Consider the following 22,299-nt stretch of genomic DNA (forward strand, 5'->3'; position numbering starts at 1 on the left):
ACATGAATACCAGTACAATATAATAGTGCACATATTCGACATTAAATATCATTTCCAGTAGATCTGCCTTATCAAAACTCAATTGTCAGTAGATGAGAGTCTTTCTGAGCACTGAATTCAATTCCATTGGTCAGTATATGTAGTTTTATGCCAGTACCATGCCATTTTGACTACTGTAGCTTTGGAATATGTTTCAAAAGTCAGGTAGTATAAGACTTCCCACTTCATTTTTCTTTCTCAAGATATTTTGAGCTATTCAGGGTACCCTGCCCTTCCAAATAAATTTGATTATTGGTTTTTTTGTTTCTGCAAAATAAGTTTTGGTTTTTAATTGGTATTGCATTGAATCTATATATCAATTTGAGTAGAATTGACATCTTAACTATAATTAGTTTTCTAATCCATGAATACGGTATGCCATTCCATTTATTTAGGTCTTCTTTGATTTCTTTTAGCAATGTTTTATAGTTTTCTGTGAATAGGTTTTTTATGTCCTTGTTTAAATTTATTCCCAAATATTTCATTCTTTTGATTGCTCTTGTAAATGAATTTTTTTTTTCTGGTTTTCCTCCTCAGATTGTTCCTTATAGTGTGTAGAAACACTACTGACTTTTGTGCATTGGTCTTGTACCCTGCCACTTTGCTGTACTTGTATTAGCTCCAGTAACTTTGCTGTAAATTTTTCAGGATTCTCTACATATAGGATCATGTCATCTGCAACAGTAAAAGTTTTACTGCTTCCTTTCAATTTGGATACCTTTTATTCCTTTTTCTTGTCTGATTGCTCTAGCTAGAACTTCCAGCACAATGTTAAATAACAGTGGTGACAGTGGGCATCCTTATCTTGTTCCTGATCCTAGGAATGCTTTCAGTCTTTTTCCATTGAGTACGAAGTCAGCTGTGGGTTTTTCATATATTCCCTTTATAGCGTTTAGGAAGTTTCCTTATATTCCTATACTTTGAAGTGTTTTCCTCAAGAGAGGATGCTGAATGTTATCAAATGCCTCTTATGCATCAATCAAGATGATCATTTGCTTTTCCCCTTTGATTTATTGATGTGGTGTATTACATCAATTGATTTTCTTGTGTAACCATCCTTGCATACCTGGAATAAAACCAACTTCATCATGATGTATAATTCTTTCAATGTGCTGCTGAATTCAATTTGCAAGTATTTTTTTGATGAATTTTGCATCTATATTCATTAAAGAGATTGGTCTGTAATTTGCTTTTCTTATATTATCTTTATATGGCTTTAGTATCAGGGGCTGTTGGCTTCATAGAATTAGTTAGGTAGCTTTCCCTCCTTTTCAAACTTTTGAAGATTTTGAGCAGGATTGGTATTAATTCTTCTTGGAATGCTTGGTAGAATTCACATGTGAAGCCATCTGGTCCTGGACTTTTCTGGGAGGTTTTTGATGACTGTTTCAATCTTTTTACATGTTTGTTTCTTCTTGAGTCAATATTGGTTGTTCATGCTTTTCTAGGAAGTTGTCCATTTTGTCTAAGTTGTCTAGTTTGTTAGCATATTGTTACTCATAGTATCCTCCCACTATCTCCTTTATTTCTGTGGGGTCAGTAGTCATGTCATCCATCCCATTTCTGGTTTTATTTATTTGCATCCTCTCTCTTTTTGTCTTTGTCAGCCTATCTAAGGGTCCATCAAGTTCATTGACTTTCTCAAAGAACCAACTTCTGGTTTTGTTGATTTTCCCTATCATTTTCATGTTCTCAATTTATTTCTGCTCTACTCTTTATTATTTCTTTCCTTCTGTTTGCTTTGGGGTTAATGTGCTGTTCTTTCTCAAGTTCCTCCAGGTGAGTAGCTAATTTTTCAATTTTTGCTCTTTCTTCCTTGTTAATATAGGCATTTAGGGCAATAAATTTCCCTCTCAGCACTCTCTTTGTTGTATCCCATAAGTTTTGGTATGTTGTGTTCTCATTTTCATTTTCCTCTAGATATTTACTGATTTCTCTTGTAATTTCTCCCTTGGCCCACTGGTTGTTTAAGAGTGTGTTGTTTTGCCTCAATATATTTGTGAATTTTCCAGCCTTCTGCCAGTTATTGATTTCTAACTTCATTCCATTATGTTATGAGAAAATGTTTTGTATAATTTTGATCTTTTTTCAATTTATTGAGAGCTGCTTTGTGACAAAAAATATGGTCTTTCCTGGAGAGATTTTGTGTGTGTGTGATTTTGGTTCTGGTGTCCAGGCATCTGATTTTCTTCACTAGTTTACTATGGTGTTGTTTTCTCTCTTTCACCTAGGGTTTTCATGTTGGTTGGCTTTGTTCTCTATCTGCCCTTTGATATTTCAACCTATTCTAGACCTCTAGCATAGCTTCTGCTTAATTGATCAGAATTTTCCAGCTCTTGTTTTTCTGGTTCTTTTCCTTTCTATATGGAATCTTTTTTCCAGATTGCACTTGTGTATGTGTGTGTGTCCACTTGTTTCACCCCCAGGAAAAGGCTCTCTCTTCCTTCTTCCTCCTCAGAGAATGTTGATCTGCTGGTTTTTTTTTGTTGTTGTTTTTTTTTTTTTTTTTGTCTTGTTTTGTTTGCTGCTTTATGTTTTTAACACTCCTTCCATTACCTCTAGCAACTTTTACCTTGAGGTCTGGCTATGGGATTAGGGTATCGCCAGATAGGATCTACCCCAGTCAGATTTTCCCAGACAAGACAGGCCCAGGACTCATGAGGACAGTGTAAACAGCATCAAGGTTCCCCAGGGATGAGATCCAGTAGGGTGTCAGTCTTTCCTGTGAAGCATCTTAATTCTGTGCTTCTCCTGACCTGCCTAGCAGATAGCACTTGTAGATCACTGCTCCCCACTGGCATAAAGTGGACTGTGTCTTTAATTCTCAGCAGACCCTTTCCCTGCCAGGGGCATGGTTGAGACTGAGGCTGAGGATGAAGGCAGGCTTAAACTGTTTATGATTTCCAGCCCCTGGGGTCTGAATTCTCTAAAAACAGTCACTGCCTTGCTTGGCCTTGCCCCCTCTCTTTTTGTGTGTATGTTTGGATGTGGGGGGGGGAGCACACTTCAGCCCCCTGTTACCTGCAGGCTGGAAAGTTAAAGATCTCTCCAGCAGCCCCTCATCCTCCCCCCTTGCTGGGAATGTGTTTGAGACAGGCTGGTTTCACTCTCTGTAAGTTGAAATTATGTGTTTGAGACAGGCTGGTCTCTGCTTTTTGTAGGTTGAAAGTGCTGCTGAAATTCCAGCACCTGGGGTCTAAATTCTCTGAATGACAGCTGCTATTTGCACTTGGTCCTGGCCCCCCTACTTTTCTTGGGAAGGATATGCCCTTTAGGGAAATATCTCCTTCACTTGATTAGATATTTTGCCTCTCAGTCATTCCTTAATTGCCTGGGGCAGAGCTGAAACTGAGAATGCCTGCTGCTTTCTTTAATGAGCTGCTAAAAGTAAAAGAAAATAAAAAGAGAAGGAAAAACACCTTTTCAGAGCCAGTTTCCAGCTCACAGGATTTGCCAATCAAGAGCCAGAGTTGGTACCTGGCTCTATGTACCCCTTTTCTTGGGGCACTGCCCTTTTCCAGTATTCTGAGCTCAGCCAACTCTAAAAGTCTTTGTTTTTTTCATCAGCTCCACCTGCTCATGGCTGGGGAGAGACTTCTATACCTTTCATATTTGTCTTGTAGTTTAATCAGTGCTCAGAACTTCTATTCAGCAGTCCAAATTTGTTAATCAAATCTGCAATTGGAGCTTGGTTGAGCTCTCTTCCTTTGCTCCTAGTAGAGTTGGCTTCTGTTTCCTACCAGGGAGAGACTCCAAGACAGCCTGCTCTGCTGGTGGGGAAGGTGCATCAGCCTCCACAGTGTGGAAGAATTTATTTACAGTTCTGTGCTGTGGTCTAGGCCCTTCTACCCATTCCAGGCTGGTGTACAATGTGCATCTGGTCACAGAAGTCCCCCAAACAGTTCCAGACAGTTCTTAGCTACTTACTAGCTGCCCTAGAGGAGGAACTAAATCCCACAACTCCCTATGCTTCCCTCTTGCCCTGCCTTCCACTCTCCCCTACTCTTTCAGGCTCTTTGTGCTCTATAAGTTATAAAGTACTCTCATGTAGTAAAAGATTCTGTTGTGTTTGGACCTGTATTCCCACAATGCATTATAAAGTAAAATTGCTTTATAATTGTGAATCAACTTTTATTGACAAATCAGGTTGGCACTGCATATGGAAATTGAATTTTCTGGTTTCAAAGATTTCTATTGTATTTAGGAATTGCACTTAAATTTTATTGGCTCGTTTAAATGTTCTTTTCGAAATGTCTATTCATGTTTCTGACCAATTTTTATTTGTTTCTTTATCTTCCCTTATTTAGTTGTGTGTGGGCATTCTTTTTATATTTCATATATTAACCTTTTTTAAATATAAATGTGTATGTTTTACTCAAGTTTATGAATTTTTTCCAAGGATCTGAGCACCCCTGGAAGTAAATTATTTTAAATTCCAAACTGAGAAAAGATTATGTAGGAGAAACTAGTAAGCTAATATATATACCAGGTAGCTTGTATGTAGATAATATACTTTATAGGCATTCAATGTCATATTTAGGTTAATGATTATGATGTAGGACCATTGAAATTGGTCCTTTCCTGTACATATCATCTATATTTTTGAACAGTTTAATAAATTCTATTTCTGATTTAGGAAACATTTTGCATCTTTTCATTGAATTTTACCAGAAATGGAGAGATGGTTATAATATACTGTCACTTACAACCTATTACAATAGAGATAGAGTGTCTGTTAAAATTATCAGAAACTATAGGTGTCATAGAAATATTATTATTGGTAAGTGACTTAGTTCAAGGCCATGAGTGGCCACTGCTACTAGCCTGATTGGGGGGAAAAAAACAAAAAAAAAGAAAAAAAACTCAAGTAGACTGTGTGTTAGGAGTTTGACTTTGAAAAATATGTAAATTTTATTAAGTAGAGACTGGGGTGTGGAGGCTATATTAGAGGATTAGCACTTAAGGTTAAGTGTAGAATTTAAAAAGGGGCATGAAGACTATTTCTGGGAAATAAATATGAAATGATTAATTATTTGGGGTAAGATCACAGAAGTTCTTAACTGCTGACAAAGGAGCTTTATAATATAGGTAATAAGTAGTGATGTGATATTACCTTACAGGAAAGCAGCATGATTAGATTCTTGCTACAAAAAATACTAATCCAGGGGTGATGCAAGAGGGACTAAGGAAGAAGGTGGAGTAGGGAGCTGTAGTAATTAGCTACTGAACAGGCAGACACTTCTGAAACAACTGTTCTGGGGATCCAGAGACCAGAGAAGACACAGAAGGACAATATATTTATAAAAGGAGCAATCTACCAAGAAGAAATAACCATCTTTATTTAATATTTATGCACCTTACCGTGGTGCCCCAAAATACATGAGGCAAACACTGGCAAAACTGAAGAGAAAAATAGACATCTCTACAATAATAGTTATAGACTTCAATACACCACTCTCATCAATAGATAGAAATCTGAGCAGAGGATCAATAATGAAAAAGAGAAGTTGAATAATATGATAAGTGAACTAGGCCAAGCATATACAGAACATTATAACACAAAAGAGCAGAATATACATTCTTTTCAAGTGCTCATGGATCATTCTCCAGGGTAAACCACATGTTGGGTCACAAAAACAGTCTAAATAAATTTAGAAGGATTGACATAATGCAAAACATTCTTTTGACCATAATGGAATGAAGCTGGAAATCAATAATAGGCGGAAAACTTGAGAATACCCAAATATATGGAAGTTAAACAACACTCTCAAACAATCAGCTGGTTAAAGAAAAAATTGCAAGAGAAATCAGTAAATCTCAAGATGAAAGAAAATGAGAAAACAATATATCCAAATGTAAAGGATATGGTGAAGACAGTACTGAGAGAAAAATTTAAAGCCCTAAATGGCTACATTAAAAAGGAAGAAAATGCTAAAATAAAAGATATAACCATGCACCTGAAGGAACTAGAAAAAGAGCATCAAACTAATCACAAAGCAGAAGAAGGAAATAAATAACAAAGATTAGAGAAGACATATATGAAATTGAGAATTAAAAGACAATAGAGAGGATTAACAAAACCAACAGTTGGTTCTTTGAGGTGATCAATAAGATTGACAAACCCTTAGTTAGACTGACAAAGAAAAAAGGAGGTGCAAACAAATAAGAAATAAGATGGGGGACATTACTACATATTCCACAGAAATTTAAAAAAAAATGGCCATAAGAGGATACCATGAACAAATGTATACCAACAAATTAGACAACTGAGATGAAATGGACAACCTACACTGACCTGGGAAGAAAAGAGGACCTCAACAGACCATTTACAGTTATAGAGATTGAATCAGTCATCAAAAATCTCACAAGAAAGAAAAACCCAGGACCAGATTGCTTCATAGGTAAATTCTTCCAATCCTTCTAAGAAGAATTAATATCAATCCTACTTAACTCTTTCAAAAAACTGAAGAGGAGAGAACACTACCGAACTCATTATGAAGCCAACATCACCATAATACTAAAGCCATATAAAGATACTAAGAGAAAAGAAAATTACAGACCAATCTCTTTAATGAATATTGATGCAAAAAATCCTCAACAAAATGCTTGCAAATTGAGTCCAACAGCACATTAAAAGAATCATACACCATAATCAAGTGGGTTTTATTCCAGGTATGCAAAGTTGATTCAACACAAGAAAATCATTAATATAATGTACCACACTAGCAATCAAAAGGGAAAACCACATGATCATCTTGATCAAAAAAGGAAAGCATTTAACAACATCCAGGATCCTTTCTTGATAAAAACACTTCAAAGCAAATAATAGAAAGAAACATCCTAAACATTATAAAGGGAATCTAAGAAAACCCACAACTAACAATGTACTCAATGGTGAAAGACTGAAAGCTTTCCCTCTAAGTTCTGGAACAAGACAAAGATGCCTACTGCACCAGTGTTATCCAACACTGTGCTGGAAATTCTGGCTGCAGCAGTTAGGCAAGAAAAAGGAATAGGAGGCATCCAAATTGGAAAGGAAGAGAAGTAAAGTTTTCATTATTTGCAGATGACATGATCCAAAACAGGTAGAAAGTCCCAAAAATTCTTCAACAAAGCTAGTAGCACTAATAAACAAGCTCATCAAAGTGGGGGAGGGGGATACAAGATTGATACACAAAAATCAATAGTGTTTCTATGCACTGATAATGAGCAATCTGAGGGGGAAATAAAAATTCCATTTACACTAGCAACTAAAAGAATCAAATATCTGGGAATAAATTAAACCAAAGATGTATAGGACTCATACACAGAAAACTACAAAACATTGCTAAAAGACATCAAAGACCTAAATAAATGGAAGGATGTTCTGTGCAGATGGATTGGAAGACTAAATGTCATTAAGATGTCGATTCTACACAAGTTGATTAACAGATTCAATGCAATCCCAATCAAAATTCCAACAGCCTACTTTGCAGACTTGAAAAATCCCATTATCAAATTTATTTGGAAGGATAAGTGGCCCCAAATAACCAAAAACATCTTGAAAAAGAAGTAGTTGGAGGACTTACAATTCTTGTCTTTAAAATGGCATGCTATTGTCATAAAGATAGGTATATTGTCCAATGGAATCAGATTGAGACTACAGAGATAGACCCTCTCATCTACAGTCAATTGATTTTTAATAAGGCTGCCAAGTCCACAGAACAGTCTTTTCAACAAATGGTGCCGGGAGAACTGGATATCCATATGCAAAACATGAAAGAGGACCCCTATATCACACATTACACAAAAATTAACTCAAAATGGATCAAAGACCTAGATATAACAACCATGACCCGAATACTACTAGAAGAAAATATAAGGAAGCATCTACAATATCTTGTGGTAGGAAATGGTTTCCTACACTTTACACCAAAAGCACAAGCAACAGAAGAAGAAATAGATAAATGGGACCACCTCAAATTTAAAAAAAAATATATATATATTTGTGCTTCAAAGGACTTTCTCAAGGAAGTGTAAAGGCAGCTTACTCAATGTGAGAAATTATTTTGAAACCATATATCCAATATATGTTTAATATCCAGAATATCTATGGAAATCCTACATCTCAAAAATCAAAAAGCAAACAACCTAATTTAAAAATGGGCAAAAGACTTAAATAGATTTTTTTTTTCCTTAAAGGAAATACAAATGGCTAAAAAGCACATGAAAAGATTCTCAGTATCACTAGCTATTGGGGAAACGCAAATCAAAACCATGAGATATGTTTTCACACCCACTGGAATAGCCACTATTAGAAAAACAGAAATCTACAAATGTTGGATAGGATTTGGATAAATAGGAACACTCATTCACTGCTGGTGGGAATGGTAATGGTGCAGCTGCTATGGAGGGCAGCAGGAAGCTAAGTATAGACTTGCCATATGATCCAGGTATAGAGATTGAATCAGTCATCAAAAATCTCCCAAGAAAGAAAAGCCCAGGACCAGATTGCTTCATAGGTGAATTCTTCCAATCCTTCTAAGAAAAATTAATATCAATCCTACTTAACTCTTTCAAAAAATTGAAGAGGAGGGAACACTACTGAACTCATTCTGTGAAGCCAACATCACCATAATACCAAAGCCATATAAAGATACTAAAAGAAAAGAAATTACAGAATCCAACTGCTAGGTATATGCCCATAAGGACTGATAGCAGGGTCCTGAACATACCTTTGAACACTGATGTTTATAACAACATTATTCACAATTGCCAAAAGATGGAAGCAACTGATGAACAGATAAACAAAATGTGGTGTGTGTACACACACACACACACACACACACACACATATATATATACATACATATATATGTAAATATATATATGGTGGCTTATTATTCAGTAGTAAGAAAGAATGAAGTCCTGATGCATGCAACATGGATGAACTTTAAGGACATTATGTTGAGTGAAATAAGCTAGGCACAATAGGACAAATATTGTATGATCTCACTGATAGGAACTAAGTATAATAAGCAAACTTACAGAGTTAGAATCTAGGATATATGTTATTAGGGTAGAGAAAGGAGACCTCAGGCTTAATTTGTGCAGAATTTCTATTTTGGTTGATTGTAAATGTTTGGAAATGAAGAGTGGTGATAGCACATTATTGGGAGTGTAATTAATAGCACTGTAGAATGTTGGTAAATGTGGTTGAAAGGGGAAATTTTGGGTCATGTATGTTACTAGAAGGAAAATTCAGAAGATAAAACATGGGACTGTATAATGCAGTGAACTCTGTTGTGGATGATGGACTGTGCTTAATTGTAGAAATATAAGAATGTTCTTTTGTGAATTATAACAAATGTGTTAATAATAGGGTGGTATATAGGAAAAATACACCTAATGTAAACTATGGACTATAGTTAACGGTAGTATTTTAATATTCTTTCATCAATTGTAATAAAGGACCCATACTAATGCAAAGTGTCAACAGTAAGGTGATATATGGGTTGTTGTATTTTTACGTGACTTTTCTGTAAACTACAACCTCTCTAATTAAAAAATAGTAATTTAAAAACATTATTTTAAGTGAAAAAAACCATGCACAAAGTACTACATTTTGTATGAGTCTATTCATATAAAATGTAAATATAAATACATTTATAGAGACTGAATTCGATTAGTGGTTATGTAGGGCTCTGGAAGGATAGAAGGATTGGAGGTGACTGCTAAGGGGTATGGGATTTTTCTTTTTGCAGTAATGATGGTCTTTAGCAATTGTTAAAAATATTACTTAATAGTTGTCTTACCTACTTTAATGGCAGGCAACTCTTCCTCCTGCACTTTGAGAAAAATTACATATCTCATGTGTTCCTACTGCAGTCAAAAGGAGCTTACCATTCATTGGAATTTAGTTCATTTGGTTTACTTATGAACTCAGTTCTCTGATGAGCTCACACATTTTGTTTCATAGAGTATCTGTTTTGTCATTGTTAAGGTAAGAACTGTGTTTTTGTAACTTTCAATAATCTGTGAGAAAGCATAACACCCCAACTGTATAAAAATTATAAAAAATCATTGATCTGTATAATTATGATATATTACTTTTTATAGATATGCTATATGTATTAAACTGTTCACCAAGAAAAGTTCCAAAACCCTTGCTGACAATTCTAAACATATCACCCTTTTATTGAATATGGCATTTCATTATAATTTACCAAGAAAATCAAGTAATTTGTAATATGCTTTCTCAGGGTATGCCATTTCAACCTCAAAAATGCAAGACATATTTGTCTATCTCTTCTCCCTTTTGTTCTATTTCAAAAACATACTCATCATATTTTTAAAAGCTGTTTTCATAAATCTTTCAATTGTGCTTTTCTATCTTAATTCAATAACATTCTCCTTAATTTTTATTCACTCATCCAGTTATTCATTCAGTAAGCAAACTTTTATTAACCACATATGTATTATGACTTCAGCCAAAAAGGATTAAATTGATTGCTTTCCCATCAAAGAGATCAGAATTTACTGGATGGACTGGAAAAAAGAGGAAGAGAAGAAACCTAAGTAACTGAAATGTAACGATAAGTAACAACACAGAAAATATCAAGATACAATTGTAGCATAAGGTGACAAACTTCTTTTGGAAGGGATGATTGGAAGACTTAATAGAAGAGGCCATAAATTTGGTACTGATGGGTGTGATTACACACACACCAACCAGAGAAGGATAGATGTGCCATTCCATGTTGCTGCAGCAATATTCTTGTTGTGCAAACATGTACATGGGTTCTCAGAATGAGAAGTATTCTCTAGTAATTGGGGCACACTGTCTATTGGACATTGGCTGGAGACAAGTTTACAAAGACCTGTTTAGATGACATATTACAAAGAACTTTATGTACCCTACTAGGTAATTTCATTTTATTTTTTATGCACTGGGGATCCACAGATTCATTATTTAATAACTTTTTTTTTTTTTTTTTTTTTTTTTGCATTGGGAGAAAAAACAGAAAATCACCCACAAATAAAACATTCAAATACTTTATTTTTTCAGCCTCTACAGATCCATATTGCAATATCTTCCCATTTTTTCCTATTGTATGTAATGACACACTAAATATAATAGTGATAAAATTTTGAACATATTTTTGGAGAAGATTAAAGTGGATTTGTTAAGTTATAAGTTAAGTATATCTTTAAGGCATCAGCTGGGAGAGGGGAAAAAGATTCTGAATTCCTGAGATGATAACTTGCTGTTTTTTAGTTACCTTCATACAGACAAAGGAGTGTGTGGAGATGGTGGGAAGCCATTCAGGTTTTGCGGGAATGCCACTGCATTGTAAATCCTGCAGTGGGGTTTAAGGTGAGGGTTATAATGTTTATGTGTATTTCCTCCTGTCTTTTTTTTCTAAATAAATGTTTAAATATACACATAAATCAAATATCTTTGTGTTCTTTCCTATCTTATCCCCTCAAATGACATAAAATATATTAACTTTATGTCATAGTTTTTAAATTACAGGATATCAAGTTTAGGAGTGAATATTACCTAAGGACTTGCATCCTCTTCTGGAGAAAGGGTTAGTGCATTTCCAGGTGTATGCAGAATGGCTGAACTATTTTAGGTGAAAAATTGACTATGTTATTGTCTTTATATAGAGATTAAGTATGGTTTAAGGAGATGTGTATGGATGCCAGGTTGACAAGGGGTGAACTGTGGTGGGTAATTTCATGTGTCAACTTGGCTAGATTATGGTGAGTTGTTTGGTCAAGTAGGCACTGGCCTGGTTGTTGTTGTAACAGGTATTTTGTGGATTTGAATCATTAGTCAGTTGATTGCACTAATGGCTGGATACATCTACAATCAACAAAGGAGATTGCCTTTGGCAATTAGAGAAGACTTATCCAGTCAACTGAAGGCCTTAAAGGAGGAACTGATGATTTCAGCAGTCAGAAAGAAGAATTTCTCTCTCTACTTCAGTCAGCCAGATTCTCCTGGGAAATTCATTGAAACCTTCATCAGAGTTCCCAACTTGTGGCCGGCCCCACGGAATTCAGACCTGCCAATCCCCATGGTCACATGAGTCAATTCCTATATTAAATCCCTTAATATTTATGTAATTGCATATCTACATATCTGTATATCTACACACACACACACACACACACACACACACACACACACACACTGTCCATTTTGTTTCTCTGAAGAACCCTTATTAATAAACCATGATAGCTAATTGAGTTATCACCTATGGTCACATAGAACTCTATGGATGATTGAGTTGCCTAAGACATAGAACAGTTTGAAGAAGATGAAGAATTCTGTAATCAAGGGGGAAAGGCTGCATTTAGATTAACTAAAGCAAGGGAACACCATATTCAAATCCTGATAGTCTCACTAGCAGTCACAGAAATGTAGAAACTTTGTGCTAACAGGCTGTTCTTGCAGCCACATGACTGAGATCACTGAAAAGAAAATTAGTGCTAGATGTTTGGTTTGATGAGGTAGAGCATAGATTAAATCCAAAGTCCTTCTAGCTTTCCTATGTGAAAGTTAAAGAAATCCAAATAATTAGAATGAAGATATCTGCCCATATTTAGGAAATAAACTAGTGAATTCACATCACCTATTTGATTGAAATATGTGAAGTCAGCTGACTTCATTTTCAAATAATTCCTATTAATCTTTGTTTTTTTGAGCACCTCACACAATGTCAATTGTACAAGAGTGAGATGTGCAGAGGAAAATGTAGAGGTGTTATTCAATGGCATCTCAAAATTTTCCTACACAGCATTCATTCAACTACTAGAAGGCAGTTGATTTAACTCTCTTCTTTGAGGTTTCTGTTTTTGGTTTGTGTCCTGCCCCTTCATTTTGCTACAGAGGTAGCTTTTGGAGACAAGGAACAATACCTATTTATGTGTTTCTATCTTTTGTTAGTAGTTGCTCCTCAGTCTAACATTGCTTGCTTGTCAGTTTCATGTATGCTACTGACATTCAAATGTTGACAATATCAAAAGAGCATATTTGCTGGATTTTCAGGGGATTCTTTAGGGACTATTTGTCCATGCATATTTCCAGGCAAGTTGCAGCTTCTTCCATAGCATCCCTGAATATCATCCTTCACACCAGAGGCCCTAGCTGCAGTACTTCCCCCTCTAGTGGCTGAACATTTTGAGAAATGGTAATTTAAGGACTGGCTGCCTCCCATAGATTCTTCTCAATTCACCTGAGCTCCGGTAACTTCACCACACCAAATGGGTAAAACATTGAATTCTGCCATACACATATATTCCACTTCATATTTTTTTAGGTGCTATGCTGTTAGGAGGCTTAGAAATGTTCAACTGAGAGATACATAATAAGCTGCAACTTACGGAAGGTGTCAGATGGGAGAGGGGAGGAAAAGATTGCGATTTTCTAAGATGGTAATTGCTCTTTTTTTCAGTTACCTTTATTTAGACAAAGGAATGTGTGGAGACAGTGGGAAGCCATTAAGATTTGTGGGAATATCACTGTGTTATAAACCCTGAACTGGGGTTAAAAATTAGCTCTTCGAAATTAGGAAATGAAGCATACCCCACTTTTTATATTTTAGCTGTGAGATAACTTCACAATTATATCTTTACTGTCCTTTAACAAGAAAGATTGGGAATGGTTGCCAAGAAAAGAAACCAACTGTTATGTCTCAAGTTTTTCAGTCCAAGTAAACACTTCCATGTCCAAATTGCAAAGGTGAACAAAATTTGAATTTACCATGGTCTGAAGTAAAATATAGTTAAAATAGAGAATAATAAGAGCATTTCCAGTCATAAAATGTTGCAGAAACTTGCAAAATGTGTACTAACATCTTAAGAACTATTTTTTGTAACAGATTTTGAGGGTATTTATTGAGGTATCAACAATGTTAAATTAGACTGAATTTATCAGAGATCCTGTGGTTCTTTTAGCTGATGTAGTTTTCTAGTATAAACTGCATGAAAGTCTGGTGTCCAAATGATATTGAGCAGATAAGCATCATGTGGTATAAGATAGAGAAACAAATTCAAAGATACTGGAATTATGGAATTATTGATTGCTGACAAATGAGTCAAATAATCTTCTCTGATTATAGTCCCTGAGAAGTACTAGTATATTCTTTTTTTGCAGAGACTTTAAAGAAGTACTTTTTAAGGGAAACACACGTTTCAAAAATGCAGCCATAAAAAATGGTGTAGTAAAGAGTTCTGGCTGAAATGGGCTCTCTGATTTTAGTTTGATGGGTGAATTTCAGATTATCAGAGACCAGGTATAAGAAACTTGGCAAAGTTAAAAAAAAAAAAAAAAAAAAAAAAAGCAAAGCTGATGTGCTTAACATGATAGCTTCAAGAGTATATACAGTCACCCAGTCCCTAAGAATTGCGTAACTAGCTATCTGTGAGAGAGTTTAATTAGCTATGGGTACTCAGAGAAGGAAATATTGGACCACTCCGTAAGAACTTAGTTGATTAGTATATCAAATGAATAACTTTATTATTGTTATTATTATTACTAATATTTTAGCATATTAAATGATGAACAAAGCCCTGGCTTGATCCATTACATTAAAAGAGTCACAATGCTTCCCACAAATAATATATCTGAATCACGGCATATTTCCAAATACTAAAATGAAGAAAAATAACTGTACTAAAACCTCACATGTGCATATTCTACTCTTTTCTTCATAGGTTCCACAAAAGGACCAGTGGTCATTTATGTGCACATGGTAATTTGAAGTTATGTAGTCCAAGCACGTTCTTAATGGTCATCCATTCTTGCAAGTGTGAATCCATTGTAAATAGGTTCTTTTAATGAGGTACCATAGTTAAGGTATGGCCCCTTCATTCAGGATCGATCTTAATCCCATTACTGGTGACTTTATAGGGAAGGTCACAGAGGGGAAGGCACAGGGAGCAGCCAGAAGCTAGAAGTCAGTGGAACACAAAAGAGAAAGGAAAAAATGCTGCCATATTCATTGCAATGTGATGTAAAAGCCAAGGAACCCCAAAGATTGCTGGCCATCCAGAAGATACCAACCGTGGGAGGAAGCAAGCCTTCTAGCCTCTGAAACTGTGAGCCAATGAACTTCTGTTGTTGAGCCAACCCACCATCTGCTATTTGTTTTAGCAGCCAGTAAAATTATATGCTGCATAACTGAACTTTTGGGAAAAGGAAAATATACAGAATTTTTTAGAATTATTGGATATTGGGTCTAATCTAGCATTTGTCCTATGGGATCCAGAACAACACTGGCCTGATGGCGAGATGGCATTTATAAATGTCAAGGGTTACATGGAGATTTATTGGAGTGCTACCTGGTAGGCTCAGGCAAACTCAGTTTCTGTGGTTATTATTTTTCCAGATCTTAAGCTCATAGACAAATGGATATACTCACAATTGGCAAAAACTGTAAGATGGCTCCTGATCTCTGGATGAGATTTATATTTGTAGGAAATATCAAATGATAGTTATTGATGTTGCTCTCCTTTTCAAAATAGATAACCAAAAGTCATATAATACTTAAAAAAATTGCTCAGATTTTCGACAATTAGCAACTTGAAATATTGATTCAGACCATACCTTTTTCAATCTCCTGCTAGGTCCAATTAAAAAATCTGATAGTTTTGGACAAATTACACGTTTATTATAAGCTTACTCATGTTTTGACCCTAATTGGAGCTTGTGACAGAGAAAATAATGTAATTCATCAAAAAATTTCACTTTCTTCCAGAGAACATAGGAAAATTGCTTTGCTTAGTTTCCCCTGCATCCAGATGGGACTGTATGATTGAGTTCTGGACAATTGTAAGCAGAAATGAAGCATAATATATTCAGGCTTTAGTGTAAAACAGTCATTAACGACCTTTCATACTCTTGACTCTGTATGGCTAGATGTAAATTACTCCAAAATGGTCACCTGATGGAAAAACTCCAGCTCTCTGAGTTGTCATTTGGAATATGGCCTCCCAAGAAATCCACCAAACCAGAATCATCTGTGTTAGATGACCTAAATCTTGGTTTTGTAAAATCTAGGATTTTGGTGTTGTTTGTTACGTCAGTTAACTTATTCTGACAAATGTAGAGCTACTACTTCGCTCCTTCCTATACTTATTTAATTCATTTCTTAGTAACCTTTATAATGCTGTGAACTTGACAATATTTTTTCTTAAATTCATACTAAAAAACAACAAATACCAGAAGTTTGCTATCACTCATAAGAGACATTACCATCTTGCCCTTAAGGTGCATCAGCTCTTTGGTTTGTTAAATGAAATATGGACTTTGAGGAATTTGGCCATCTTACAATCCTAATAGGACATTGCTCTAGTCCACTATACTACTGAAATCAAGCTGACATGATTCCTTAAGGGTGGGGAATAACAGAAATCCTGTGTATCTCAGTAAGACACAGAGCTTATGGAAGGTTTCCAAGACTTGACCCTAAGTAAGTTTCTCATAATCCAAATCTGTGGAATTTAAGGAAAGTGGCACCAAATTGAAGAATTGCTATAGCTTCATATCCAAATCATTACATGTAACACACTTAATGAGATACTGTAGAAAGCATGTGCATTTTCTGGGTCTCTTGTTTTACCTCATTTACCAATTAAATAGAAAACAAAACAAAAACAAAAGCAAAAACAAAACCTAGCTTTTAGTACAGCCTTAAACAAGGAAAGACTCACCAGCTGATTTTGACTTGCAGTTTCACTTAGGAGTGGTACTGAAAAAAAGTAGATCACCTCCAGTTGACAAAATAAAAATTGTACCTTAGATTCCCTTTTGAGTGATTAATACATTTGGAGAAAAGGTATGTGGAAATACTTTTTGGAGAGTTCAGAGTTTGATAACATGTATGCCTTAAGAGAATGATCAAGAAGATACTCCTGAACAAAGGAGAGCTCTTAATAACCAGTGATGCAGAATGATCCATACTGGGTCAGTTAGCCTCCATGATCAGCAAGCCTATCACTTTTTGAATGAACAAAGTTGGCATAGTGGCAAATAATATATGATAAATAAATAAATATAGATGCTTTGAATTTGTTCAAACATGTAGAGTTTCTCATACTCTCTTTCTTATTACCACAGTTACTTGCCCAGATTATAGTAGCATTTAATATTTTTAAGCCTGTGATAAGATTCAATGCCTCAAGTGGATCCACAGCTGTAATCTATAATCTATAGGTTATGTTGAACTGTTCTATCATAGACAAATTGCAATTTGTTCTTACTGAAATAAAACCTGATTTTGGATTTCTTTTTCCTGCATTTTAAGACTCAGCAGCACGACCATTCTTATGAATATTGAGTGTCTTGTGCAACATTCTTTTATCCCACACACTATTTATCGCCATTACCTCACATGACAGTGAAAGTGGTAAGGCAAGGGGTTGATGCCAAAGGGATGTTGCATTCTTATCTCTTCTGCTACCACTCAGAAGGAATGGAATAATATAATAATTATATATATTATTATATAATGCTAGGATGACATAATGAACATGTGACAGTACCTGATAAATAAGAAACTGAAACTTTAGAGTGCTGTCTAGTAGGATAAAATATATCCTTTGAATTAGAGATCCAGAGACAGAATAGACAAGTTTGAGAAAGTTTGTTGCTCAGATGTGGCCTCTCTGTCTAAGCCAACTTGGCAGGTAAACTCACTAACCTCCCCTCTGGCGTGAGACATGACTCCCAGGGATATAAATCTCCCTAGCAATGTGGAACATGACCCCCAGGGATGAGCCTGGATCCTGCATCGTGTGATTGAGAAAACCTTCTGGACCAAAAGAGGGAAGAGAATTGAAACAAAATGAAGTTTCACTGGCTGAGAGATTTCAAAAGGGGCCAAGGGGTCATTCTGGAGGTAACTCTTATGCATTATATAGATATCCCTTTTTAGTTTTTGGTGTATTGGAATAGTTAGAAGGAAACACCTGAAACTGTTGAAATGCAACCAAGTATCCTTGATTCTTGAAGGCGAGCATATAATGATATAGCTTACGTGGTGTGATCGTGTGATTGTGAAAACCTTATGGCTCACACTCCCTTTACCCAGTGTATGGACAAATGGGACAAAAAGAAAATGAATAATATGGAGGAGGGGGGTATGGGATGTTTTGGGTGCTCTTTTATTTTCTTATTTTCATTTTTTGGAGTAATGGAAATGTTCAAAAATTGATTGTGGTGATGAATGCACAACTATATGATGATACTGTGAACAAATGTTTTACATTTTGGATGATTGTATGGTATGTGAATATCTTTCAATAAAATTACATTAAAAAAAAAGGGTTGGAAGTGTTTGTGACGTCCTTTAAAAAATGCTTAATTACCTACCCATCCACAAAATTTTTGATCCCCCAACCTGACTCTCAATCTGTTTCTTTAGATGGATTATCACCAAAAGGAAGAATGCTTCTTACAGGGAACCCAGTAAAGGCCCCCCTTAGTTACAAGGTAACCATATAGGGGTCAGGATGCCACTAACCAAGTAGACTAAGTTTGGTTTTTCATTTACCTTTTACATTTATCATGCCGGATTCAAAAGAAAATAGTGATTTCTGCTACATTTTGGTGAAAGAGATGAGTATGAATTGATATTAGGGGAGATTCTCTGGTATATTTAGGTAGTACAACTATCATATCTAGTGGGAAAGATAAATCAAAGACTGCTGTCCCTTACAGAAGCAAAACCAACATGCACTCTTATGATTGAAAAGTAAAGATCTGGGTTTACTCTCCAGGCAAAGAATCTTGAGAAAGACATTCCTGAATAAAAGGCATCACCAAGTTAACAAAAATGAATAATAAGTATATATATTATGCAATATATATAGTTGGGGGTTCATATTTGTGTGTGTGTGTGCATGCATATTTCTCCTTTTTTTTTCTATTGTAATCCAAATAATAGAGAGAAATCTGGCCCAATGCCATCTTTCATTTTGGCTTACACAGGATTAAAAAACAAGAGAGCCAACATTTAAAATTCTGGTTATTTCACAATAAAATCTGGATCTCTGTCTTCACTTCAAAAATCAACATTCTGGCAACACTGAAGTCATAGAACTCTGTAGATAAAATTGGATATAGTTACATATCAGCTTTACTCTGTAGACAGGCCATGAGTTTTCTAAATTATAAAAATCATCACTTTGCCTACTTAATTCCTGACCTTAGTGTATATGTACATGTGCTGCAGGCTAAATGTTTTTTTGTCTGTATATTTCAGATTACTTGGGAAAGATTATTATAGAATTATAGGAGAAATTGACATGACCAGGCAATTCTGAATTTGGTGGCAGTAAATGGACATGATTTATTATTCTTAATTTTGGGAAAGAAATGACTGAATTCTTGTGCAATTGTCACATTTAAAATTGTATGAATGGGACTGAGAGAACAAATGTTTAAATTCAGGGAAGGGAAGCTGAGTTTTTGCTTGGTCAACATGCAGTCAACTTTTTTCTGGTTAAAATGTACCATTTTTAACTTGATGAGCCATTCTTCCCCCCAATTGTATATTGAGTTCTGGTCTGCTGAAAGTGTGCCCTCTTCTCTTCTAGGCTAGGGAAACTGCAACTCTTTGTAATTTGAAAATATGAATCAAAATTAAAATAATCAGTAGCAGGAAATGGTAGGAACTGATTCATCTCAGTGGTAGTGACCTATAGAAATGGCGTTTTTGTTCTTTCTACCTCAATTCCTGTTACTATGCTGTTTTGGTCATTTCTGGGTCATGGTTTTTCAGCTTTTTTCCTATTCAGTGAGCTAGGAACAACTCAGCCATATAATCCTCACAAGATTTCTTTGCTCTCAGTTAGGTAGACTCAACTTAAGATGCTTATAAGCTAAATACCTAAATAATAAAGTTGTCTCAAATATAATCCTAGTTATATTTTATTTATTCCCTTAAAAATGCAAAGCACTGTCTGGATAATGCTTTCTTCTCTTTCATAGGAGAGAGGACATTTGTTCTTCCTCTACAGTTTTTCAAGCTATGTTTTTTTATCTTCTCTCAATTTTCACAAAATTTGCATATGTCCTTGTTCTAGTTTGCTAATGCTGCGGAATGCAAAACACCAAAGATGGATTGGCTTTTATATAAAGGGGGTTTATTTGGCTACACAGTTACAGTCTTAAAGCCATAAAGTGTCCAAGGTAACACATCAGTAATCGGGTACCTTCACTGGAGGATGGCCAATGGCGTCCGGAAAACCTCTGTTAGCTGGGAAGGCACGTGGCTGGGGTCTGCTCCAAAGTTCTGGTTTCAAAATGGCTTTCTCTTAGGACGTTCCTCTCTAGCAAGCTTGCTCCTCTTCAAAACGTCACTCACAGCTGCACTGAGTTCCTTCTCTTTGAGTCAGCTCATTTATATGGCTCCACTGATCAAGGCCCACCCTGAATGGGTGGGGCCATGCCTCCATGGGAATATCTCATCAAAGTCATCACCCACAGCTGGGTGGGGCACATTCCAAGCAAATCTAATCAGCACCAAAACGTATGCCCCACTAGACTACATCAGAGATAATGGCTTTTGGGGGACACAATACATTCAAACTGGCACAGTCCTATATTTTTTAAAAAATAATTTCACTTATCCTTAAATGAATTAATGTCACTTTCATTCTGGCATTTGCTTCTCACTCTACTACCCTTCAATATTATCATTACTTTTATTCCCCTCCCCTAGTTAACTGGGCAATGATGAAAACCTACAACCTTACACTTTTAACTGGAGGGCTAATTATAGAGTAATTCAATAGCCTGAAGTGATTTGGGAGAAAGCCAAAAACTCCACTTTTAAGACTGGATCCATGATTGTTTTTCATAACTGGTTTTCATTTCACTTTGGATTTTATCCCTACCCTCTTCCCTAAAAGGTGGCTGAGCAATTTATCACTGGAGTCTCTGTCAACCAGAAAGAGCAGCTGCAATGTCGTCTCCGGAAATGTTTCCCCTTCATTGGAGTGACTCAGCCGTGGTAAGGACTCAAATTAGAGGATATTTCCACCACTCCTTTGCTTTTTAAATAGTAAATCTTCAGGTATATTTTTCCCATTATTGTATATTTGATTCCAATGGCTGTTGTAATGAATAACCACAAACAGAGTAGTTTAAAACAACAAAAATTTATTCTCTCAGAGTTCTGGAGGCCAGAAATAAGAAGTTAAGGTGTCCATAGGGCTGCATTCCCGCTGGAGTCCCTAGGGAGAAATGAACTTGTTCTTTGCCTCTTCCAGCTTTGGTGGCTGCAGACATGCCTTGACTTGTAGCTGTGTCACTGCATTCCCCACCTCTGTGGACACATTGCCTCCTCCTCTGCTGTCTCAAATACTCCACCTTTCTCTTATAAGGACACTTGCCAGTGGATTTAAGAGCCACATTCATAATGCTGTACACTCCCCTCATCTCAAGATCATTAACTTGATTACATCTGCAAACATTCTTTTTCCAGATAAGGTAACATTCACAAGTTCTGGGACCTGAATATATCTTTTGGGGGACCACCATTCAACTGAACAGAATTGGCCTGCTATGGTGAAATTGTCTCAGATTATTGTGCCAGTTGCAGCTCAACACCAGAATTTATATTTATTTCAGTGTGAGTCTGCATTACTACCACAGAGAAAATTTTGGGGAAAATAACACATATAAAGTTACCCCACAATCTTTCTTTTTCTTTGCTGCCAGCCTCCAAAGGTTATTATTTCTCAGGGAATGGGAATCCATATGAAATGTTTCATTTGTCTTGCTTAATCTATACCCAAGACCGCATAATTTTCCATCATATTTGAGAATACTTATGAAGGTTGCCATAACGTCCATGTTTTATTTTTTTTTCATAGCACTTATCCATATCTTTATCCTGATTTTGGATTTATTCAATTATTCACTGTCTATCTCCTCCAAAAGGAAAATAAACACTCCTTGAACAAGATCTGTATTTACCTCATTCCCCATTGTATTCACTGCACTTAGAACAGTACCTATATTTTGGGGAAAGAGAGGAGTATGAGTTGATATTAGGGGAGATTCTCTGGTACATATAGATAGTATAACTATCATATCTAGTGGGAAAGATAACTGGCATATGGTAGGGGTCAATAAATATTTTGGTCTTTTGTATTTTGGGCAGAGATTCTTCTAACTTAGCTGCATTGAGAAGAACATTTCTCTAGTTCAAATGATGCTGAATATTTCCCTTATTATTCGTCTCTTCTCTTCCCTTGCTT

The sequence above is a fragment of the Choloepus didactylus genome, chromosome 7, assembly GCF_015220235.1.
Source record: "Choloepus didactylus isolate mChoDid1 chromosome 7, mChoDid1.pri, whole genome shotgun sequence".
NCBI lineage: Eukaryota > Metazoa > Chordata > Mammalia > Pilosa > Megalonychidae > Choloepus > Choloepus didactylus.